We start from the raw sequence: 26294 nt of genomic DNA on the forward strand, positions 1-26294 counted from the left end.
TTTTCAGTTGTGTTTCTAAAGGCAGACACTCGTATCTGGAAGAGAGGAGGGGTATGCATCTGTGAGAGGGAGGATGTCATATCTCATCCTGACATGCTTGAACCTCTTCTATGAACTCAAGGTTGGTGTGTGGGGAGAGCATGGCAGACATGGTGCCCTTTTCATTTCTTTGGTCTGTTTTGTAGCTTCAGATGAGAGTGCCAATTACTGCTCCCCGTCTGATGTTTTGCTGACCATGCTTATTTTAGTAAAAAGGTTGTCTCTTGTTTGTTCTGATTTTCTTAACTAATATTGTTCACTGTTAGCTAAGCCTCTTGGCTTCTTGATCAAACTCTGGACTTTGGGCCTGTAAAAAGTTGTTGACATAGTCTGTTTCAGGATTTTACATAGCTCATGGATTTTGGCCCTTCACCAGTAACAAAAGTAAACTTCTGTCTCAACACATTGGTTAACAAGAAGTAAAAAAATGCAATCTTCTTAGGCATTCCAGCCCTTTTTTCACCACCCAGCCACTAGAGTTTGAGGGGTTACTGAAAACTAATTTAATGAGAGACCACTCACATAGCCAGGTCAAGATATAACTCAGATCTTAACCACTGATCGCAGTGCTTGCAGTCCTTTAACAAAAATCTAAAGGTTTATTAATAACCATTTTAACTGTCTTTAACTTTTCTTTAATAGATTATATACATACTTTGATTGCGAAATCCATATCAGGTTTGTACTGGTGATGTTATAGACTGGTGGCTTGTAAAGTCTCTCTGGTAACTTCCAAAAGGTTTGAAGGTCCTCAGTCCATAGTTCAGAATGCTCCTTTTAGTTATAAGTCCATAGTCCAGCGAATTAGAAAAGGAAAGGGGCAACATGGAGATGTTTCAGGGTCATTTATATCCTTTGCCATGTGCTTGGATTTTTACCATCCCAAGCAAAGCTTACTGTCCCTGTCTGTGGAAAGTTACTGGCACAAAATGGAATCCAGGGTCACATGAGCAGGTCACATGCCCTCACATGGCTTGCTGACTCACAGGAAGATTTATCTGGGCAGAATGAGTTTCTTCTATGGCCCCTTATGAGAGTGAAGCCCATATTGGGCAAACAATATGCTGCCTAGACTGAATCTAAACTACCTTGGGTGTGTTACCCTGGGATTAAACACAGTGGTGATACAGGTATATAGCCAATAGTCATAATTTCAGATACAGTGAAGATGCATGCATATAAACAACTTAATCATACTTATCAAATCATAACTTTTCCTTTGACACCTTACATGACATGATTGTACAAGATTTGTTGCAATTTTTCTCACAGTGGCAATATCAATGATATACTTGGTCACATTTCTATCATAGCATCATAGGCTGTTATAAGAGGACTGTGTTCAGGTCTCTGTTTCTGCTGAAGGTAAGACAAGAAGTAATGGGTGTATCTGCCAACAAGGGAGATTTATGGTAGATACTAGGGAAAACTTTCTAGGTAAAGAGAGAGTTAAATTCTGGAATAGGCTTCCAGGGGAGCTTGTGGAATCCCCATCATTGGGGGGTTTTCAGACCATTTGGATAAACACCGGCAAGGACTGTGGAGATTTACTGGGCCTTGTGTCAGTGCTGAGGGTTGGGCTTCTCAAGATCCTTTCCAACCCCACACTTTTATGATTGTGTCCCAACCTGTGGTATGGTGTCTTCTAAAAATCTTTTGAAAGTAACTCACTTGAATGAAATTTCTTTTTAGAAATTGATAAGTGTATGGGGATTGACCTAAAATAATAATTTTCTGGGACTTAATGTGGCGGTAAAAGAAACTGCTTTAAATGGATGGTAATCAGTATTTAACAGTGAGTTGGTAAATCCACGTTTGCTTTTTAATTCCAGTAGAGCAGTTATTGTTTTTTGTCAGGTATGCATTTTCTGTATGTACTTTCAAATCATAATCTCAGATTGGTAATGACTAATTTGGTCCCGACGTAAGGTTGCTATTAGACATTCATTTTGTAGTTGTCTCAACATCCTTTCAGTGCTGTGTGAAGCATGTGTTATTGTCCCTAAATATATCATATCAATTTGAGCTTTATTACACATATTATATCATATCAATGTTAGCTTTATTTGCTGTCATCCTTTTATAATAATTTCTCTGCAATATTTATTTGCAAAGGGGGACAATTAAATAGTTAGAAGGAAAAATAGCAGGTTATAATGCTTCCATGTTAATCGTTGATAAACTATATAACCATTTGGGCAGCAACAATATTTATTGTAAAATGGGATAGATGAGCAGCTCAGTCAGCCATATCTTGTTATATAATTCCTTGTCTTGTCTTACTGTGATACATATGTCTTATGTTTACTTGACTCTTAGAGAGAGCTTTTAGACAGACATCTTCCTGTAATTTTTTTTGACAGTGTAGCCTTTAAATTTACAAGTTTTATGTAAATTCAGCTATTTTTAGGAAACACTGTTGTATATAAAAACAACTGTGGAGGTGAGTATTTATGGGTCTTGTGCTTAGTGTTGAAATTAAGGTGGTAGTTCTGTAATATGTGAAGTAACTTACTACTTAATAAAATAAACCCCAAAAACTTGTGTGGTAAATTAGAATTTCTCTTTCACATTGCTTTGACAGAAGGAGCATTTTACTATTTGTGTGAAGTCTATATAAACAGGTTGAAATAACTGAATAAAGAAAGAAGGTTGAAGTAGTTACACTTGAACGTTTTACTACTTCTGGACCTTTGGGCAATTTATATCAATGATTATGTAATGTACAAATAGTCTTCAAAAGTTGAAGAAAGCACTTGATTTAGTGAAGCCTGCGATGGATTCTTAAAAAGGAAAACTGTTAAAAGGTTTACACTGACACTGAATGAGGAGGTCTTTCTTGAGAAGTAATGGGTGAAGTCTGATTTAAAAAAATAGATGCATGAATAAGTTGATGATCTAATTCTAGAAATACTGAATATTGAAAGGTAACAGCTGCTGTGAACATGTAATATGTTACTTCTAGTTTTATTTCAATATGTATATTTTATATAAACAAATTATCTCAGAATTAAACTAATTTCAAATTACTGTACTGAAAAAAGCAATACTGATGTCTTAATGTTCTGTACTAGGGAGTGCTTTTAATACATATGCATTAGTTTAGATATAATCCATTTTGATTAGCTTCATTGCAGTTTTGCCTTTGAATATGCAAAGAATTATGTTAAAAATTACTGGAAATGACCAACTAAATTCTTGCACATTTTTGTTTATTATACATTTGGTTCCAGTCCTTCAGAAGAGGTTGTATGAGTGTGAACTTAAAGGTAAACAGAAGTGAGATTTAAAAAAATAAACTGTTTAGAACTCCAAATCACCGATGTGTAGTTGAAAAATATAAAGAAGTACAGTTTTATGTGAAAGCTTACCTCCCAAGATTTTATTTACCCAGTAATTATAGTAAGAGAAAAACAATCAACCTTTCTAGTAAAGGAGAGTAAGACATAAAATATTTGTGTACTATTTCATATATACTGTAAAAAGAGTAATTGCATTTCTATATCAACTTTCATTAAGGAATCTCAAATCAGTTTAGAATGAAATAAGTCTCAGTGCAGCCTTGAAGTAGCTAAATATCTCCATTTTATATACAGGGGAATTGAGGCACAGAGAAGTAACTCAATGAAATGGTTATTCCACTGATAGGCACTATCTGATTTAACATAAACCAATGAAAAGCCAGCAAGTTAAGCCCAGGCTTGAAACTGTGAACTGGTAAATATACTAGTCAGAGGTGTATGTGACAGACAAGGATAGCACTCCCATATCTCCTGACTCCATTATTTGATATAATCATGGATTATCCTAGCTCTCTGCTTTAGCTCTTTTAAATATCAGTGAAATTTATCTGCTCTTGCAAGGGAATCACAGAAGCTTAAACTTAAGTATTGGCAGATAAATTATGGAAACAGATATTTTCGTCTATAGTTTTAAATGCAGTTACCATACTTATCTTAAAACCTTCATACATACTCTGTTCATGACTCCATACCTTGTCATTTTATGATCACTTTTTATATAAAGACCAGTCTCTGGGAGTATGCACAATATTTTTAAACAATAGACAGAATATTGTACAATGTCAAAGACAACGTCTCCAACCTAAAAATAGCCTAAACCCTCATTCCCTTGTATAGAAGCTTGGAGAAAAAAGATGGGTCTTACATTGTCTTCAAGTTCTGCAGACTCAGGTTCTATCAAATGAGTAAAGGGGGAAAATTCAAGAATTAAGGAAACAGCCAGCATATTAATACTAGGATTCAAAATGTGGACTATTAAATATACTACACAGAGGTATCTATGAAAGACAAGAATGGGGTCCTACTAGTGAGGTCTGTTGGCAATGAACTGATGAGAAACCTGTCGGCCCGCTACTATCTGTCGTTGCTAGAAATGCAGAAAGTAATGGGATTTCTACTTGCATACTGTCAGTGGACCCTGTTTGGGGCTGTATATGGGACTTTTTCCAGTTAATCTCTGGCTAATAGATCTCTTACAAATTGGAAACCCATTGTTCTTGCTTCTGATAGGGAGAAGCAATTTCATTGTTTTTTTTCTGCTTCCAAATCCATCTAGGGACAGAGAAGGAGGGGGATTTTCGTTATTTCAGAGCCTTCTGATAGCTTTGAAAGACAGGGATTAGTCTCTGCTGCTCTGTTCCTCAGTTTTTTTCAGTCCCCTTCACCCATGAATAATCTCAGTGCCTGCCTTTCCTGCTGCTTGTAGTTTTGTCAGATGGCACTAGCATGAAATTTACATGATTTCTGATTTTTTTTCTCTGCTGTCCAAAGGGTAAATAACTGTAGTAAAACTGATCAGTGTCATCTTACTTTCACTTGCTTACTATCAAAGCTATTGAGCAACAGTAGAGGCATTGGAATGCCTACTGTAGGCTTCTGAAGAATACTCAAGGAGTTAATAGAGGAGGTATCTGAGCCTCTAGCTATTATCTTTGGAAAGTCATGGGAGACGGGAGAGATTCCAGAAGACTGGAAAGGGCAAATATAGTGCCCAACTGTAAAAGGGAAATAAAAACAACCCAGGAAACTACAGACCCAGTTAGTTTAACTTCTGTGCCAGGAAAGATAATGGAGCAAGTAATTAAGGAAATCATCTGCAAACACTTGGAAGGTGGTAAGGTAATAGGGAATAGCCAGCATGGATTTGTAAAGAACAAATCGTGTTAAACCAATCTGATAGCTTTCTTTGATAGGATAACGAGTCTTGTGGATAAGGGAGAAGTGGTGGATGTGGTATACGTAGACTTTAGTAAGGCATTTGATACGGTCTCGCATGATATCCTTATCGATAAACTAGGCAAATACAATTTAGATGCAGCTACTATAAGGTGGGTGCATAACTGGCTGGATAACTGTACTCAGAGAGTAGTTATTAATGGCTCCCAATCCTGCTGGAAAGGTATAACAAGTGGGGTTCCGCAGGGCTCTGTTTTGGTATCGGCTCTTTTCAATATCTTCATCAACGACTTAGATGTTGGCATAGAAAGTACGCTTATTAAGTTTGCAGATGATACCAAACTGGGAGGGATTGCAACTGCTTTGGAGGACAGGGTCAAAATTCAAAATGATCTGGACAAATTGGAGAAATGGTCTGAGGTAAACTGGATGAAGTTCAATAAAGACAAATGCAAAGTGCTCCACTTAAGAAGGAACAATCAGTTTCACACATACAGAATGGGAAGAGACTGTCTAGGAAGGAGTATGGCAGAAAGAGATCTAGGGGTCATAGTGGACCACAAGCTAGAGGTTTTCAGGTATCAAAAAGGGTGTCATCAGGAGGAGGGAGAAAACTTGTTCACCTTAGCCTCTAAGGATAGAACAAGAAGCAATGGGCTTAATCTGCAGCAAGGGAGATTTAGGTTGGACATTAGGAAAAAGTTCCTAATTGTCAGGGTGGTTAAACACTGGAATGAATTGCCTAGGGAGGTTGTGGAATCTCTATCTCTGGAGATATTTAAGAGTAGCTTAGATAAATGTCTATCAGGGATGGTCTAGACAGTATTTCATCCTGCCATGAGGGCAGGGGGCTGGACTCGATGACCTCTTGAGGTCCCTTCCAGTCCTAGAGTCTATGAATCTATGAAGATAACAGTGCACTGATTTACACTTAGTTGGAAGGTTATCATTTAAACCCTATTGGCCAAAAATAGAGGTTTTTTTAAAGAAATGCTGAGATCTGCAGTTCCTGCTGTACGTCACTTCACTTAACAGGGCAAGCTTCACTTGCTTATGGGAAGTAGTTGTTTTCAAGGCTCTGGTGATCTCTACCAAACTGAGCTGTGTTTGAACTAACAGCTTAGAGGTGAAAGTTACATATCCAACTTCCAGTATTCTGAACCATCTTCTGAACTTCTCTGTAGGTCCTTGCATCAAGTTATGTTTAACATCTGCAGATTTTTCTTGTATAACATCTCTAAGATAAGGCCTTTTCATATTCATCCACACAATGATAGAGGCTTTTTGGTGATTAAAAGCTTTTTTGAGATGTATGATTTTATTTAGATTGAAGGTACTTTTTAGTGGGCAATTGTTTAGATGGATTTTTACGCATGTAAAGATTTAAATTTTTAAAATATTTGCAGGTTATTGGATTATAATGTACGTATATATAATATGCTGGGGTATTTTTAGGTGGTGAGGTGGAATGTTTAGACTGTTTATTTATTTTTTTAATTATATACACAGGGAGGATGCTTTGTTTGCGCTAGCGGCACATAAACTAAGGATTTTTTAATAGGGTATTTACGCAGGAGAGGCTAACGAGGATGGCTATGACTTTTTTACATTTTTTTTAGCAAAGAGCATTGGCTAGTTTTAGGGAGATGGCACTTGCATACTTTGATTGCATTTAGTGAGATGATTAGACTGTTAGTAACTTAAACAGAAAGGAAAGAGGGAGGGAAGATGGGTTTACATGCTTTTAGAATTAGGTAGCTTTTTTGCTGGATGAAGCTAGGCCGAGTTAGCCCACCGTGGGTTGGATTTTTTAAAGATTTTTTAGTTACTGAGCTTACCTTAGAGTAGTTTTGGTTACGAGGTTTTGCTTTGCAGAGTACTTTGGGCGTTTTTTGGTAATAGTTACTTGTTCTAGTGTATACATATACACCTTAAGGCTTTTATTTTTAAATATTATGATGCATTTGTATTTTACGTTTGGACTTAATATTATGATGTGGTAAAAACTTTTTAGCACTGGTGTATATTTAATGCATTTTTTTACGCGTTATTTTGTTGGCTAATTAAGCAGTTTTTAGTATTGTTTTAATTTGTTGGGGTGGCAAAACTGTTTTTTAATATTACTTTGTATTTGATTTTGCTGCATAGTTAATAAGTTTAGATGTCGTAAGCCTAACAGGGGCAAAAGGCTTTACAGACAGGTTTTTTTTTTGATATTTTAATAGAGATTTTAAAAGGTTTTGTATTTTTTTTTTGGTGGCGCTATGGGGTTTGAAGGGGAACAATTTGTAGCAGCTGCCTGTGTTTTAATAGGCGTTGCTATTTTGGATGACTCCCCAAATTGTTGGAGAAAAACTTAATTTTTGCTTTTTGTTTGAGTATAGTCGAGTTAGAAATCTTATTTTGTTTAGCAGCTACAACAGGGAGAGAGTGCACTAGGATATAGGGGGTTTTTTAGATAGGTTTTTAATAGGTAAATAATTACAACAAGCATTTATACTTTTGTTATAGACAATAATAAAAGCTGCATTTTGTTTATACATAGGTTATTTTATTTTGTTTTTTATTTGAGATTTTAGTTTATGTTGTTTTTCAACCTTGTGTAAACTTTTTAGTTTTTTTTTGTTTTACACAATTTTTGTTTTTACAAATTTTGCATTATTAGGGTTACAGTTAGCTTAACTTTTGTTAATAAAGATTGTTATGCATTAAGATTTTTTATAAATTTTTTAGTTTTTTTGTAGGTACATCATATGACATCTCCATTACTGCAATATCTTTCTCTCTGGCCTTTACACATGTAACCTTCGCTGCTCATCCATTCAAAATGCAAAAACCTGAAGAACTCTGTAGCTTGAAAGCATGTCTCTTATACCAACAGCAGTTGGTCCAATAAAAGAAACTACATCACCCACTTTGTCTAATTTTCATAATCTGTCACTTTGACCATGTTGCCCCTTTCTTTGCATCCATTTCTTTATCACCTAAAACATGTAAGGTGGTCTTCACTTTGAAGGCCTTTCATGCCTTATCTATACCCTATGTATTGCTTCTCATTTGTTATTGAAATGTTGACTGTCCCCTCCCATTGGCCATGATACCAGCCTCCAACTTGTTAACATTTCAAACAAGCAAAGTTGTGCTTTCTCCCATGCTTCCCTTCATGCTTGGAAGCCACTCCTTGTAAACTTCCCCAAAGCTACCTCATTATCCACTTTCAGATCCCTCCTTAAAATTCTGCTTTGCCATGACGCCTACAAAAACATGACAGTGGTTAAGCCACTGGTGTGTGCCAAATTCATGGACTATCGTGCTGACCAATAGTGTGTCACTGTTTTTCTTTTACTCTTGTGTCTTTGTGAATCTATCTGTCTCATATTTAGATAGGTTCAGGGACAATCCTTTTGTTCTGTTTGTACAGCACCTAGCACAGTGGTGTCCTGTTCCTTTATTAGGCTCCCTGGTATTATAATACAAATCATACTTAACTGACCCTCTATTTTTGGCCTCTTGTCATACAAGTCATACTAAAAGGTACAAGGTTTTCTTTGAAAAAATAGATTTAAATAACTTGTATGGATTAATGGATCGAAGTACTAAAACTTGAATTGAGAAAATTCCTTTTTAATTTGTGTTTTCATTATAAAGTGAATTCTAAAATGTCAGTATCCCTGAAGTCATGTGCCAATAGTTATATTATTTCGTGGTAGCATTTTCAGTAGAGTGGCCAGTTACTGAACGGGCCATGGAGATTTAATTACTCTCCAAGTGGGCAAGACAAAGTAGAGAACTGTGAGTTCAATACCTGTTTTATGGACTTCAGGCTCCAAGACAAGATTTTTCATGAACATGAGACGCAAAATTTAATTAGAAGAGCATGCCATAGCCACTGCTTATTCTTGGCTACTTAAGTGTCCCCTATCAGACTGTGTGATCAGTTGTCTAAGTATTTGTACGATCCCTATTGCTATAGTAATTGAGAGGCTCTCAGACATTAATGAGTCTGTGTGCTGTACATACAGCTCTAAGCACACTGTGGATGCTTAATACATAACATTGAGTAAGATATTTGTAACATTGTAAGCTTCTTTTAAAACTGGAGCTAGATAGATCTCTTGAATGTAATTGTAGTTGAAATTGTTTGTGGAAGTGAAATTAGAGAGCTGAAAGGAGATGTGTACTGTGTTTGAGAAATATTCTAGTATTGTAATTTGGTCTGGAATCTGAAAGGTGAGTTAGATGAAGGTACTCCAGAGAGAGTGCTGCTCATAACTTTAAAATACTGTGTTGTGTGAGGAATGCCAGTAGAGTGTAGGTTTGATTTTTTTTTTCCAATAACAATAGGACATTTTATTATTTTTTTTTCTCTTAGAGTCCTTTTCATATGTTTGTCATGTTGTCCTGAATTACATAATGCCAACATATACTCTAACTGGTAAAAATTGTTCTGTCTCCTTTTAGTAAAATTATTATTTTAGATTCCAAAGTCACCTAAAATGACATACAACTGAGACATCAGTGTACAAGACATACAAAAAGCAAAGACTTTGCTGCTACGGAAACAGAGTAGCCTTTTAAGTGAAACCAAAATGAATATGAATAAGGTTTATTAAGTGAGCGGTTGTGTTCCGATGGTATTTTTAGATTTTCCAATTCTACAATACTTTTACTTAAATAATACTTAAAAGTATTTAATAGATTGTTTCATTAAGACAAAAGGATTTTTTAAAAATACAATAAACGTTATAATCAGCTATGATCACTGGTATTGAACTACTATATACTTACAGTTAAACTTTAAAAGAAAATTGCTGAGATCCTACCTCAATTGATCTTTAAGGAAACATAATTAGTTAAATATGCATATGAAATAGGACATGGTAGTTTATTTAAAATCTATCTTCATATATTTTTAGTTTTTTAAAAAAATCTGCACTGCTTCTAGATGAGGCCTTTATCTGGTAATCCATTGTACTGTTTGTTCAAACTGTGCTAATTTCAGGTAAAGTTCTGTTGTGCAGAGATTTAGTACCTGCTCTTCTGTTCACTCCAAGCATAATTATGGCACTTAATAAATACTGTGTAGTGATGTCTGTTCCAGAAGCAGCAGTCGGTACTGCTGAGACACTTTTTTTTGTTTTGTACACTTGTCATATAGCTATGCTGGTAGGTTTTTGGGAAAAAAAAAATTCTGATATTCCTTTTGTTTGTATTTAACTCAAAGGTGATTATTCTAGTTACATTTAGAAAACATTTAGATCTACTTCAAATGTAGCTCCCATTTTTTGAGTATGCATTATGTATTGGTATGCATTAAGCCTTATTAAATAGCAGTCACTCTTAAAAGTTCAATGGTTAGCCACAGTTACTACATAGCAATTATCACATGCTGCACTATTTTCCTATCTTCACTATAGGGAAATACTGTGGTTTTTCAAATATTACTAAACAGTAACTGCGATTAAAGTGCTGGCCTTTTAAGGGTGACCATTGTAAGATAAACCATAAAATGATCCATTCTAGAGACAATCTGCTGTGTTTTATATCAGTTGTATTTTCTTCATCCCAGTGTGGTTTGACTGTCTTGGGGCACCACCCACATGACTCTTGTTGTACGACAGATCCAAGAGAAGTGTAGAGGACAATACCAGCCATTGTTTCACAAAGACTGTGAATGGCTTGCCAATTACAGAACCAGTTTCTCCTCTCTTGGTTTTCACACCTCAACTGCTAGAACAGGGCCTCATCCTCCCTGATTGAACTGACCTCGTTATCTTTAGCTTGCTTGCTAGCACACATATATATACCTGCCCCTGGATATTTCCATTACATGCATCTGAGGAAGTGGGTATTCACCCACGAAAGCTCATGCTCCAAAACGTCCGTTAGTCTATACGGTGCCACAGGATTCTTTACTGCTTTTACAGATCCAGACTAACACGGCTACCCTCTGATACCTGACAGCCATTGTTTGGCATTTATTGACCTAATTGATGGAATCAAAGGTCTTAATCTTGAAGCATTATAGAAGCTGCTGTCTGGGTTTCATTTTTCATTGAAGTTGATTCATATTCTCAGGCTACTTCATGAGGGGATGACTGCTACTATCCTCTGTAATGGGTTGGAGACGGACCTGTTCACCAACCGTACTGCTGTTAAGTAGTGCTGTGTTATTGCCTCAACCTTTTTTTCCATCTATCTTGCTGTAATCTTGGTTCTTATTTATGACTGCCTTTCTTCTGGAGTTGGGATTGAGTATCACATGAATGACCAGCTCTTCAATCTGCGGTGTCTTCATTCTAAAACTAAAATTACCAGGACTGTTGTTGTTAACCTTCAGGATGCTGACGACTGTGCTGTCCTCACGCACACTGAGGCTGACCTGCAATCTACCCTAGTTCTCTTCTCAGGCACCTATCATAGCCTGGAACTTTCCCTCAACATTGGAAAGACTAAGGTTCTCCACCAGGCCTGTCCCAGTACAAGTTGCCCCTGTTCTCCCACAAATTGTGATTGGTGTTGAATTCCTGGAAAATGTTGAGCATTTCTCTTACCTAGGTAGCCTCCTTTCCCAGACAGCCAAGCTTGATGTGGTGATTGACTGTAGAATCCTTTTAGCCAGTGTATTCTTCCGAAAGTTGTTCCATCATGTATTTATTGACAGATTTGCAGATGGAAACAATCCTGGTCTAAAATGCAGTAGTCATCCTCACTCTTCTTTATTGGTGTAACACATGGGTGACATACTGAAGCCATCCTAAGCATCTATAGTAGTACCAATAGTGCTGCATTAGGAAGATTTTCCATATCAGATGGGAAGACTATCACAACAACGCCAGTGTTCTTTCTGCAGCTAATGTCACCAGTGGTGAGGCAAAGATTATGAAACATCTTTGCTGTGATTGTCATTGTGTGCGGATGGCTGATGCTTCAGAAGATGAGTAAGTTCTTTTTTCTCAACTTCATCATGGTAAGAGGACCATGGGGAACAGAGGGTAATGCTAGAAGACACCTTGAAAGTATATCTTAAGGAAGGGAGTCAATGACCCCATTAATTAGGAAGAGCTGGCTGGCAATAGACTGTAGTAGTGTCACATCATACATCAAGCCTCAACCTGTTTTGAAGAGAATTGTCTTGCTCAAGAGGATGAGTGGACAATGTAGTTGGAGTAGGAATTTGGGTGCAACGTGATGATCTGAACGAGAGCCTTGGCAGAACAGACAGAAAAGTTTAATGGAAGACAGAGGACAATAGGGGCCAGGTACGCAGCCTTGAGGGAACTACCAGTGGAAAAAAGACAATGGGAAGAGAACATTTGATATTAAGATTGTAAAACTGAAAAAGTTACTATAACATTATTAGCTCACAACCAGCATTCTCTATTAGACGATGGGGGTAACGGCATAGAATGGTTTCTGACATCTGCTCAGCCAGTCATTGTTCATTGCTGTACATCCTCTCATGTTTTGCTATGTTTCCCAAATATATCCTGAACTGGCAAGCAGACAGTTTGTTCCATGATTTAGCCCACCAGAACCAGAGTGAGGAAATGTGTGTTTATAAATGATACAAACAGAATATTTATTCTACCTGTTGAAATTGGAAAAATCCAGTTGGTGCTGTGGACATTGGTATAATGCAAAAGATGCTTTTTTCTTGTTGATGCACATGTGTAACTTCCATTAATGTTAATGAGATGTGTGTGCATTGATAGGGAAAATAGACCCCTGAAGCCCTGAACTTTTGAAATTGAAATATCGTTGTTGTGGTAGAACTAGATGAATAGTGAGTTTGGTCATTTGGTAAGATAATTGGAAACCGTCTGCACAGTGCAATCTTGATTATTCAAATATTATGGTGTATATGCTATAAAGCATGGATAAAAGGAGGTTTATTCTCTGTTAAACATTGGAGGACATGATCCTGTTTAGAGGAATCATTCATGTAACTGAAGTGCTATTGATCAAGATTGTTTGGTAATTTTTAATGCCTTTACATCCTTGAAATATTTTACTTGTATACTCTCTCATTTTCAAAACTGTCAGGTAAAAGAATGTTAGTTTTTCATTGTCAGCAATTTATATATATATATAGAGAGAGAGAGAGCAGCTGAATAAATTTTATTCTTAGACTGGTTAATATTGATTTCTCCAAAGCTTATTTATTAAGTAGCCTTATTTTTTTGGTGGGGTCAGTTGTTACATAACGACACTTAGTTTCCAGTGGAATTTTTAATTGACCCTTCTAATCACTCTGAAACCTTTGGGGGGAATTTTTTCTCAATGTTAATGCCATATAAACAAACAAATGTTAAATTTTGTGATATTTCAGATTGCTTATTTTTTAAAATTAAATAGTAAGTTCAAATAAAATATGTGCATTTTTAAAGTAGAAAATAATTTTGAAATGCAAACTTAGTTCTTACAAATCACTTTTGCCAACTCAGTGGCTTTTTTAACTTTTGGCTCTTCATATGAAATTTGCTGATATGAAGTTGGATGGCAATGTCAATTCAGTGGAGAATCAGAATATTATACAGGAATAACTGGATAACCTTGAGGACTGACTTAATAGAAATGGGATGAAATTTTATAATATGAAGTACAAGCTCATAGACTAACAAGAATTTCTGCTGTAAGCTGCATGCTTATCGGTTGAAAGATACAGAGGAGGGAGGAAATTTGGAGTGAGTTAGTCAATCACAGCATGACTATGAGCCACCAATGTGATTCGGCTGCAAAAAAAGGCAGTTAGGATCCTAGGATGTATCAGGTGAGGTATTTCCACTGAAAATAAAGAAGTAATAATACCATTGTATAAGGCACTGGTTGATAAGATCTTACCTGGAAAACTGTGTACTCTTCTCAGGAAAGATGAATTCAAATGGAAACAGATGCAGAGAACAGCTACTAGGATGATCAGAGGAACGGAGAGCCTCTCTTACAAGAAGAAACAGTTTAATCTCATAAGCTTAGTAAGACAAAGGCTGAGAGGGGATGTTACTGATGTTTGAGGATACATCAGGGACAGTAACATCAGGTAAGGCAAAGAGCTATTTAAGCTAAGGGACAATGTTGCCCCAAGAACAAATTGGTAAAGATTGGCCATGAAAAAATGTAGCCTGGAAATTAGAAGAGATTTTTAACCCTCAGAGGAGCGAGGTGCTGGAACAACCTCCTAGTAGGAGTTGTGGGGGCAAACAACTAGTTTTAAGACAGAACTTGACAAATGTCTGAGTGAGATTGTATGATGGGGTTGCCCGTGGTGTTATAGACTCATAGACTCTAGGACTGGAAGGGACCTCGAGAGGTCATCGAGTCCAGTCCCCTGCCCTCATGGCAGGACCAAATACTGTCTAGACCATCCCTAATAGACATTTAACTAACCTACTCTTAAATATCTCCAGAGATGGAGATTCCACAACGTCCCTAGGCAATCTATTCCAGTGTTTAACTACCCTGACAGTTAGGAACTTTTTCCTAATGTCCAACCTAAATCTCCTTTGCTGCAGATAAGCCCATTGCTTCTTGTCCTATCATTGGAGGCTAAGGTGAACAAGTTTTCTCCCTCCTCCTGATGACACCCTTTTAGATACCTGAAAACTGCTATCATGTCCCCTCTCAGTCTTCTCTTTTCCAAACTAAACAAACCCAATTCCTTCAGCCTTCCTTCATAGGTCATGTTCTCAAGACCTTTAATCATTCTTGTTGCTCTTCTCTGGACCCTCTCCAATTTCTCCACATCTTTCTTGAAATGCGGTGCCCAGAACTGGACACAATACTCCAGTTGAGGCCTAACCAGCGCAGAGTAAAGCGGAAGAATGACTTCTTGTGTCTTGTTTACAACACACCTGTTAATGCATCCCAGAATCACGTTTGCTTTTTTTGCAACAGTATCACACTGTTGACTCATATTAAGCTTGTGGTCTACTATGACCCCTAGCTCTCTTTCTGCCATACTCCTTCCTAGACAGTCTCTTCCCATTCTGTATGTGTGAAACTGATTGTTCCTTCTTAAGTGGAGCACTTTGCATTTATCTTTATTGAACTTCATCCTGTTTACCTCAGACCATTTCTCCAATTTGTCCAGATCATTTTGAATTTTGACTCTGTCCTCCAAAGCAGTTGCAATCCCTCCCAGTTTGGTATCGTCCGCAAACTTAATAAGCGTACTCTCTATGCCAACATCTAAATCGTTGATGAAGATATTGAACAGAACCGGTCCCAAAACAGAGCCCTGCGGAACCCCACTTGTTATACCTTTCCAGCAGGATTGGGAGCCATTAACAACTACTCTCTGAGTACGGTTATCAGCCAGTTATGCACCCACCTTATAGTAGCCCCATCTAAATTGTACTTTCCTAGTTTATCTATAAGAATATCATGCGAGACCGTATCAAATGCCTTACTAAAGTCTAGGTATATCACATCCACCGCTTCTCCCTTATCCACAAGGCTAGTTATCCTATCAAAGAACGCTATCAGATTAGTTTGACACGATTTGTTCTTTACAAATCCATGCTGGCTATTCCCTATCACCTTACCACCTTCCAAGTGTTTGCAGATGATTTCTTTGATTACCTGCTCCATTATCTTCCCTGGCACAGAAGTTAAACTAACTGGTCTGTAGTTTCCTGGGTTGTTTTTATTTCCCTTTTTATAGATGGGCACTATATTTGCCCCCTTCCAGTCTTCTGGAATCTCCCCCGTCTCCCATGATTTCCCAAAGATAATAGCTAGAGGCTCAGATACCTCTTCTATTAACTCCTTGAGTATTCTAAGATGCATTTCATCAGGTCCTGGTGACTTGCAGGCATCTAACTTTTCTAAGTGATTTTTTACTTGCTCTTTTTTTATATTATCTTCTAAACCTACCCTCTTCCTGTAAGCATTCACTATATTAGACATTGCTTCAGACTTCTCAGTGAAGACCGAAACAAAGAAGTCATTAAGCATCTCTGCCATTTCCAAGTCTCCTGTTACTGTTTCCACCTCCTCATTGAGCAGTGAGCCTACCCTGTCCTTAGTCTTCCTCTTGCTTCTAATGTATTGATAAAAAGTCGTCTTGTTTCCCTTTATTCCCATAGCTAGTTTGAGTTCATTCTGTGCCTTTGCTTTTCTAATCTTGCCTCTGCATTCCTGTGTTATTTGCCTATATTCATCCTTCGTGATCTGACCTAGATTCTATTTTTTATATGACGCCTTTTTATTTTGTAGGTCACGCAAGATCTCAAGGTAAGCCAAGGTGGTCTTTTGCCACATTTTCTATCTTTCCTAACCATCGGAATAACTTGCTTTTGGGCCCTTAATAGTGTCCCTTTGAAAAACTGCCAAATTTCCTCAGTTGTTTTTCCCCTCAGTCTTAATTCCCATGGGACCTTACCTATCAGCTCTCTGAGCTTACCAAAATCCGCCTTCCTGAAATCCATTGTCTCTATTCTGCTGTACTCCCTTCTACCCTTCCTTAGAATTGCAAATTCTATGATTTCATGATCACTTTCACCCAAGCTTCCTTCTACTTTCAAATTCTCAACAAGTTCCTCCCTATTGGTTAAAATCAAGTCTAGAACAGCTTCCCCCCTAGTAGCTTTTTCAACTTTCTGAAATAAAAAGTTGTCTGCTATGCAGTCCAGGAACTTATTGGATAGTCTGTGCCCCGCGGTGTTATTTTCCCAACATATATCTGGATAGTTGAAGTCCCCCATCACCACCAAATCTTGGGCTTTGGATGATTTTGTTAGTTGTTTGAAAAAAGCCTCATCCACCTCTTCCGCCTGATTAGGTGGCCTGTAGTAGACTCCCAGCACGACATCACCCGTGTTTTTTACCCCTTTTAGCCTAACCCAGAGACTCTCCACACTTCCGTCTCCTATGTCCATCTCCACCTCAGTCCAAGTGTGTACATTTTTAATATATAAGGCAACACCTCCTCCCTTTTTCCCCTGTCTATCCTTCCTGAGCAAACTATACCCATCCACACCAACATTCCAGTCGTGTGTATTATCCCACCAAGTTTCAGTAATGCCAATAATGTCATAGTTATATTTATTTATTAGCACTTCCAGTTCCTCCTGCTTATTACCCATACTTCTTGCATTTGTATATAGGCAGCTAAGATACTGGTTTGATCTTGCCTCCCAGCTTCACCCTGACCCTCCTTCCTCTCTGCCATTATAGCCCGTGCTCCCTTCTGTTTCCAACCCATCTCTCAGGTCTTGTTCCCCACTTACCTGTGGACTTTGCTCACCTGTCCCCGTCGAACCTAGTTTAAAGCCCTCCTTACTAGGTTAGCCAGTCTGTGCGCAAATAAGGCCTTTCCCCTCTTCGAAAGGTGAATGCCATCTTTTCCTAGCAGTCCTTCCTCGAATAGCATCCCATGGTCGAGGAAGCCAAAGCCCTCCTGGCGACACCATCTTCGCAGCCAGGCATTCACCTCCACGATGCATCTGTCTCTGCCCGGACCCCTACCTTCAACCGGAAGAATCGAAGAGAATACCACCTGCGCTCCAAACTCCTTAACCCATACTCCCAGGAGGCTGGGCTTGAGATCTTTGTGATTAACTTACAATTCGTGTTTCATGTTCATAATATCTCATGCTTCAGTACTTTAGCCAGTCACCAGTAGGTGGTCAGGAAAGGAATGTATTTTTTTTTTATTGTTTTGTCTTCTTCCTTTGAAGCATCAGATGGAGCCACCACTGGAGAGGGGAGCATTGGATGGGAAGGGCTGGTGCTCTGAGGTGGCACTGAGAATATTCTCTCAGGTGCTTAGTTGGCTGTTCTTGCTCACATGCTCAGGTCTGACTGATCACCATGTAAGGCATTTGAAAGGAATTTTCCTGCAGATTTGCAGTGACCTTGGGGGTTCTTTGCCTTTCTCTGCAGCATGGAGTGTGGTTCACTTTTATTAGGATGCATGGTTGCATCTCGTACCTCCTGTTCTCTGCCTGTGGCATGTAATAGTTAAGTCTCCTGAGATCTGTACTATTTTGGTTTAAATTTGATTGTTGGGCTTGGCATGGGGATATCTGGGTAGTGTTGGTGTTCTGTGATATATAGGAGGTTAGATTAGATGATCTGATAGTCCCTTCTGGTCTTAACTTCTGAGTATTTCAAATATTCCAGGTTGGGACCTATTTTTTCTTCTTCGAGTGATTGCTCACATCCATTCCAGTTAGGTGTGCGCGCCGCGCGTGCACGTTCGTCGGAAATTTTTTACCCTAGCAACTCCAGTGGGCCGGCAGGTCGCCCCCTGGAGTGGCGCCGCCATGGCGCCCAATATATATCCCTGCCGGCCCGCCCGCTCCTCAGTTCCTTCTTACCGCCGTGTCGGTCGTTGGAACTGTGGAGCCCGGCATAGCTGTCCTCCACGTCCCTAGCTCTCCTAGTTCTCTATCGTTTATCTATCGTTCATCTCTAGTTCCATTATAGTTGTTAATTAGTTTGTTAAGCAGATAGTTAAGTTAAATAGTTGCTAAGTAGTTCTTTGCCGGGGGCTTAGCCCTTCCCGGCACCCGGCGCCAGGCTCATGCCTGTTTCGCCGGGCTTCAAGCAGTGTGCGGCCTGCAAGAAGCCCATGCCTACCAGCGATCCCCACGAAGCGTGCCTGAAGTGCCTCGGGGAATCGCACAGATCCGACAAGTGCCGCATCTGTAAGGCCTTTAAGCCGAGGACAAAGAAGGAGAGGGATCAAAGGCTCCGAACTCTCCTAATGGAGGCGGCACTTGACCCGACGGCTTCGCAGGCCGTGGTATCGGCACCGGCACCGGATCGCTCCGGCACCGAGAAGACTCCTCGGCACCGACCCTCTCCGGCACTGGAGTCAGAGCCAAGGCCGTCGAAGTCTGATACTCCGGCCAGGAAGACTCGGCTAGAGCGCCCGGCCTCGACATCGGCCGTGGCGCCGCTGGCACCGTCAGCACCGTTGACTCCGGGCCCGGCGGGTCCGTTGAGACCGGTACCGCCGAGCTCCCCCATGAGATCTGGGGTTGAGATAGTGGTCCCGTCCACACCGGAGACCTTCGCCTCGGCTCGGGACCTTATTGCCCTGACTGAGCCCACTCGGCTGCCACCCCCGGTACCTCCGGTGCGGGTCGTGTCCAGAGGCAAGCCCATGATATCGGCACCGCCCAGAGACAGTCGTTCACGATCCAGGTCCCGACGTCTTGGGCGCTCCAGATCCCGACGCCGCTCGCAGTCCCGGCACCGCTCCCCTCAGCGGTACCGGTCGCACTCGCGGCACCGGTCGGCATCGAGACGGTCGCGGTCAGGCTCCAGTCGTCGACACCGGCACCGCGATTCCAGGAGCGGGTCCCGACGCTACTCGCCGCACCGGTCGACCTTCCGGCACCGAGCTGGTGGCAGGTCCCGGTCTCGGTCGACCTCCCGGCACCGAGCTGGTGGCAGGTCCCGGCACCGAAGCAGCGCCCGGTCCCGATCAGGATCCCGGCACCGTGACAGATCCCGGTCCCGATCCCGATCCCGGCACCGATATGACTCCCGGCACCGGTCCCCGGCACCGAGACGATCCTCCGTGCCGGCCCGCGCAGACCCTTACCATCCAGGGTCGGCCCCACCATGGCCCTCGAGACAGCCGTCCGTATCTTCCCAGACGGACAGCGGGTATGCGCTGGGCACCGACAGGCAGGCGGCGCTGTTCGGTGATCCGCCGCTGCAGGACCAAGGCCCACAACAGTGGGGATTCTGGACACCCTGGGCATACCATCAGGCCCAGGGCCCCCAGCAGCTCCCTGCTAGACCGGCGACTGCGGAGCGTAGGGCCCCTGAAGCCTCGTTGTCTCGCCCCCCTCCCTCCCCGGAAGGGGAGGAAGGGTCCAAGCAGCAGGACTCCTCTGCGGCTCCGGAGGCAGAGGCGAGGGCTGAGGAAGACCCTCAGTTAGACACTCTCGTGCCTGGGGTCTCATCTTCCTCCTCCCCGGATGAGGCGGTGGCGGGTACCTCCTCCAACAGTCCCCCCCCGCTGGATCTCAGGGCGCACCAAGACCTCCTCAGGCGCTTGGCTCAAAATCTGAGTCTGCAGGCAGAGGAGGTCTCGGAGATAGAGGATCCAATTGTAACCATCCTCTCTTCTGATGCTCCCACCAGGGTCGCCCTGCCCTTCATACGGACCATCCAGGCCAACGCCAATACCATCTGGCAGTCCCCGGCCTCCATCCCTCCGACAGCGAAAGGAGTCGAGAGGAAGTACATGGCCCCTTCTAGGGGATACGAATATCTCCATGTACACCCGACTCCGGGTTCACTGGTGGTGCAATCAGTGAACGATAGGGAGCGTCACGGCCAGGAGGCTCCAGCCCCCAAATCCAGAGAAGCCAGGCGGATGGACCTCCTTGGCCGTAAGGTGTATTCGGCTGGGGCGCTGCAGCTCAGGGTCTCCAACCAGCAGGCCCTGCTGAGCAGATATGCCTTTAATTCCTGGGTGGCAGTGGACAAATTTAAGGAGCTGCTGCCACAGGATGCTCGCCAAGAGTTTACGGCCATCTTGGACGAAGGCAAGAAGGTCGCACGCACGGCCTTACAAGCCTCCTTGGACGCTGCGGACTCGGCTGCCCGTACCCTCGCGTCAGGAGTTACGATGCGTCGCATCTCCTGGCTGCAGGTTTCCGGACTTCCGCCGGAGCTCCAGCATACCATACAGGACCTTCCTTTCGAAGGCCAGGGCCTGTTTTCTGATAAGACAGACCCCAGACTCAAGAGTCTAAAAGACAACCGGGTTATTATGCGGTCCCTCGGGATGCACACCCCCGTGACGCAGCGTAGACCCTTTAGGTCGCAACAACAGCAGCAACGTAGGCCGTTTTCCCAGTTCCACCAGCGGCAGGACCTTTACAGGCGCTGCGGCAGGAACGGAAGGCGCAGACAGTCGGGGAACCAAGGGGGGCAGAACCAAGGCTCCTCAAAACCCCCGCCTGGTCCTAAGCCTTCATTTTGAAGGTGCGCCCGAGGGCGCGGTAACAGTTTCCCCTATGGATCCTTCCCCCCCGTTTTCCAACCGCCTTTCGTTTTTCCTCCCGTCGTGGTCCCAAATAACATCGGACCGCTGGGTCTTGAGCATGGTGCAGACGGGATACCGCCTGCAGTTTGTTTCATTTCCTCCTTCCCGCCCTCCTTCCTCGTCCCTCTTCAGGGACCCCTCTCACGAGCAATTCCTTCGGCAGGAGGTGCAGACGCTCCTCAGCAAAGGAGCTATAGAGGCGGTTCCGGAAAACGAGAAAGGCAAGGGGTTTTATTCCCGCTACTTTCTGATCCCCAAGGCCAAGGGGGGCCTCAGGCCTATCCTCGACCTGCGAGAACTCAACAAATACCTCGTGAAGTTGAAGTTCCGCATGGTATCCCTGGGGACCATTATTCCATCCCTGGATCCGGGAGACTGGTACGCCGCCCTCAACATGCAGGACGCGTATTTCCACATTGCCATTTGGCCACGCCACAGACGCTTTCTCCGCTTCGTTGTGGGGGCTCTTCATTATCAGTTTGCAGTCCTCCCATTCGGCCTGTCCACGGCCCCGAGGGTGTTTACAAAATGCATGGCAGTTGTCGTGGCGCATCTTCGGCGCAACCGTGTCCACGTGTTCCCTTATCTGGACGACTGGTTGATTCGGGGCACGTCGGAACAGCAAGTCAACAGCCATGTCCGCGTGATCACCGGCATGTTTGCAAGTCTGGGCCTCTTGATAAACACAGACAAGTCCACCCTGAGGCCCACGCAGAAGGTGGAATTTATCGGGGCCGTCCTGGACGCCACTGTGGGCAGGGCCTCTCTGCCTCTGCAACGGTTTCAGACCATGGCGGCGATCGTTCAACGTTTGCGGTCAGCCCCATTGACGTCAGTGAGGACATGTCTAACCCTGTTAGGCCACATGGCGGCGTGCACCTTTGTGACCGACTACGCTCGGCTCCACATGAGGCCTCTCCAGCTGTGGCTTATCAGTCATTACAGGCCGGCAAGGCAACCGTTAGACATGTTAGTCACAATCCCCCAGAAGGTCTTAGATTCTCTCGGCTGGTGGTTAGACCAGTCCGTATTATGTGCGGGTCTTCCCTTCCACCCCTCTCAGCCCTCGGTATCCCTGACAACGGATGCCTCAGATCTAGGCTGGGGGGCCCACCTTGGGGCCCTGCGGACACAGGGCCTGTGGTCCCAGGAGGAGGTGGGGCTACACATCAACATGCGGGAGTTGAGAGCGGTCCGCCTTGCTTGTCAAGCGTTCTGTCATCAGCTTCAGGGTCGTTGTGTCGCCGTGTTCACGGACAACACGACGACCATGTACTATATCAACAAGCAGGGCGGCACCAGGTCCTCCTCCCTGTGCCACGAGGCGATACGACTCTGGGACTTTTGCGTAGCCCACTCCATTCACCTCAGGGCTTCCTTCCTCCCTGGAGTACGGAACACGCTGGCGGATCGATTGAGCAGATCCTTCCTGTCACACGAGTGGTCCCTTCGCCCGGACGTCGCTCTCTCCATTTTCCGGAGGTGGGGTTATCCCCGGGTGGACCTCTTCGCGTCCAAGGGGAACAGGAAGTGCCAAGCGTTCTGCTCCTTTCAGGGCAGGGAGCCGGGGTCGATAGCGGATGCCTTCCTCATCCAGTGGTCGACCCACCTGTACTATGCGTTTCCCCCGTTCCCTCTGGTCCACAAGGTCCTCCTGAAGGTGCGCAGAGACAGGGCTCTCGTGATCATGGTGGCCCCGGCATGGCCCAGGCAGCACTGGTACACCATGCTGCTGGACTTGGCCATAGCCGACCCAGTTCCCCTGCCCCTTCATCCGGACCTGATTACCCAGGACCACGGGACCCTCTGTCACCCAGACCTGCAGTCGCTGCACCTAGCGGCGTGGCTCCTGCGTGGCTGACTGGTTCCGAGCTGCGCTGCTCCACGCCTGTGAGAGAGGTGCTCTTGAGCAGCAGGAAACCGTCCACAAGAGCCACATATTCGGCGAAATGGAAGCGCTTCTCCTGTTGGTGCGTAGAGAGAAATCTCCGCCCTATGGAAGTTTTGATAACCGAAATCTTAGACTACGTTTGGTCCCTCAAAGGGCAAGGTCTGGCCTTATCGTCGTTGCGAGTCCACCTAGCAGCTATCTCCACCTTTCACCCGGGTGCGGACGGTCGCTCCGTTTTTTCTCACCCGACGGTGTCGAGATTCCTGAAAGGGCTGGAACGTTTATTCCCTAACGTCCGTCCCCCTGCTCCAACCTGGGATCTTAACCTGGTGTTGTCCCGGCTCATGGGGCCCCCCTTTGAGCCGTTAGCTACTTGCTCCCTGCTCTACCTCTCTTGGAAAACTGCCTTTCTAGTGGCTATCACCTCAGCTAGACGGGTGTCGGAGCTCCGAGCTCTTGTGGTAGACCCCCCATATACGGTCTTCCACAAGGACAAGGTGCAGCTGAGACCACACCCTGCTTTTCTGCCCAAGGTGGTCTCAGCCTTCCACGTCAACCAAGAGATTTTCCTTCCGGTTTTTTTCCCAAAACCTCACTCCTCAGGCAGGGAGCAGCAGCTCCACTCGCTGGATGTCCGTAGGGCTCTCGCGTTCTACATAGAGAGGACTAAGCCCTTCTGAAAATCCCCCCAGCTTTTCGTGGCGGTAGCAGATCGTATGAAAGGGCTTCCTATCTCCTCCCAGAGGGTATCCTCTTGGGTTACGTCCTGTATCAGGACCTGTTATGACTTGGCCCATGTCCCTACGGGCCGTGTGACTGCGCATTCTACCAGGGCGCAGGCGTCGTCGCTGGCTTTCCTCGCCCGCGTGCCCATCCAGGAAATCTGTCGGGCAGCGACCTGGTCATCGGTCCACACCTTTGCTTCCCACTACGCCCTGGTCCAGCAGTCGAGGGAGGATGCGGCCTTCGGAACTGCAGTGCTCCATGCCGCGACTTCTCACTCCGACCCCACCGCCTAGGTATGGCTTGGGAGTCACCTAACTGGAATGGATGTGAGCAATCACTCGAAGAAGAAAAGACGGTTACTCACCTTTGTAACTGTTGTTCTTCGAGATGTGTTGCTCACATCCATTCCACACCCGCCCTCCTTCCCCACTGTCGGAGTAGCCGGCAAGAAGGAACTGAGGAGCGGGCGGGCCGGCAGGGATATATGTTGGGCGCCATGGCGGCGCCACTCCAGGGGGCGACCTGCCGGCCCACTGGAGTTGCTAGGGTAAAAAGTTTCCGACGAACGTGCACGCGCGGCGCGCACACCTAACTGGAATGGATGTGAGCAACACATCTCGAAGAACAACAGTTACAAAGGTGAGTAACCGTCTTATCCAGTGTACGAAGAGTAGAAAAATATTTTTATGGCATTTCTTCCTATTTTTACATTACTGAAATATTTCTGATAAAAGAATGCAGTACTGCTGAAATTACTTTTAAAACTTTTATTACACTGTGTAGTAACTGGTTTGAAAGTGAAATGAGAAGACACCTAATCATCCTCTTGAGTGCTTAGAGTTATATCTTGATGTGACTGTTTATGTAGTTTTGATTGTTTGATTCAAGAGGAAAAAGTATAGAAAAATTGAAGTGGATTTTAGAAGCTTTAAGGAGAAGCAAGGCTGAGACACTGCCAATTTCAACTCATGCACCCCATGCACTTTTCTGTAATTCCACTAATTTTGTTTTGCCTTCAGATTTTACTTAGTTGTATAGAATGATGGGCAAACTTCAAGTAATGAAGAATAAAGTTTTAGGTGACTTTTTTGGTTTTTTCACATCATCTCACCTTCCCATTCTTCCTTTTCATGGGCCAGCAAGGCATATGTCAACCCAATAATGCATTTAAAAATTGAACTGGGAGGGAGAAGCTAGGTGCCAGTAAATGTAAACAATCCAAATAAAAATGATTATTTTAGAGATGAGGCTCTTAAGACTAGAAAAGAGAGGTGTGGAAATGTAATGAATCAGAAAGGGAGATAGAAGTTTAAACTTATGTACAAATTCCCTTTCAGTCATATGATATCCCCATTTTCTTTGTTTTTATATTTTTGTGTAGAACTTCTGAAGTCAAAAGCAGAGGCAGCATCCTTTCTGCTAATAAACATGAAGCCAGTCAGTGCAGTAGTCAGAGTTGCGATTTCAGCCAGAGAGAAGCAAAAGGAATTTGCATTTCTGGGAAAACTATACGTTTATAGATAACAGTAAAACATCTGAAATATTTTGATTTCAGTATAGTGAATAATAACAATTTCCTATTGTGTCTGATATATGCCCTTGTAAATATATTTTGCCATAATTTTGTCGTCATATTTAAAGATGTATCATACTAGAGTCTTCCAGACACGATACCCTAAAAAGAATATGTCCAGTACAGATGGAGCTGTCTGATCTCATTAGTTCAGGCAATAGGAGTGTTGAAAGTTCTTATCCAGAACACAGCAAAATCCTTGTTAAATTCAAGGTCAGCTATGGAAACTATAACATACAGGTGCATTGTTGAGGGATGTCCCTTAGTGTTTCAGACAGTATAAGATGGGTGAATGCTGAATGGACACAACATCAGAGTATCTTGGAAAGATGTCAGTCCGTGAAATGTTGAAATTGATTTGCTGAAGTGAAATATTACCTTTCTTTAATCCTAGTCTTAATAACGAGCACATATTATGTTAATTAAGGAAACCAAATGAGGAACAGATTATATGTTTTAAACAATTTGTATTGTAATTGTTTAAAATTAGTTGGGAAAAAGAGATCTTTACTATTTCAAGAGAGCATAATTTCACTGGTGAAGAGTTAAGTTTTACTTATCATGCCTCCTGAGAATGAAGATATAACCAACTCACTGTTTACTTGTGTCCTCCTTCATAAAGGAGTGAACTGCTCATTCCAAGTTTGCTCTATTCTTACATAGGTACTTTCAAATGTGGACAAGGGGTGCATGGAATAAGTGGCATATTTTGGGACATGATGAAAAACTAGGTATATTATCCACTGTGAATTAGTAATAAAGTACTTTACCCCATTTTACAGCTACTACCCTGTATTAACCCTGCTTATTCACAGATAAGCCCCTTCTCAGTGATCTCATGGTGCATACTAC

General features: G+C 42.8%; 1 protein-coding gene and 1 long non-coding RNA gene across 2 annotated transcripts in view; one reads left to right on the forward strand and one right to left on the reverse strand.

The window, feature by feature from the left end:
- NBEA (neurobeachin) overlaps positions 1-26294 on the forward strand; it is an 853790-nt gene that overhangs the window by 72403 nt on the left and 755093 nt on the right.
- LOC115651974 lies at positions 6618-26223 on the reverse strand. Its single transcript, XR_004000504.1, has 4 exons — positions 26213-26223; positions 15484-15487; positions 11045-11050; positions 6618-6714 (listed from the first exon to the last, which is right to left on the reverse strand). It is a non-coding gene; the product is annotated as an uncharacterized LOC115651974 (long non-coding RNA).

The sequence above is a fragment of the Gopherus evgoodei genome, chromosome 1 (assembly GCF_007399415.2).
Source record: "Gopherus evgoodei ecotype Sinaloan lineage chromosome 1, rGopEvg1_v1.p, whole genome shotgun sequence".
Taxonomy (NCBI): domain Eukaryota; kingdom Metazoa; phylum Chordata; order Testudines; family Testudinidae; genus Gopherus; species Gopherus evgoodei.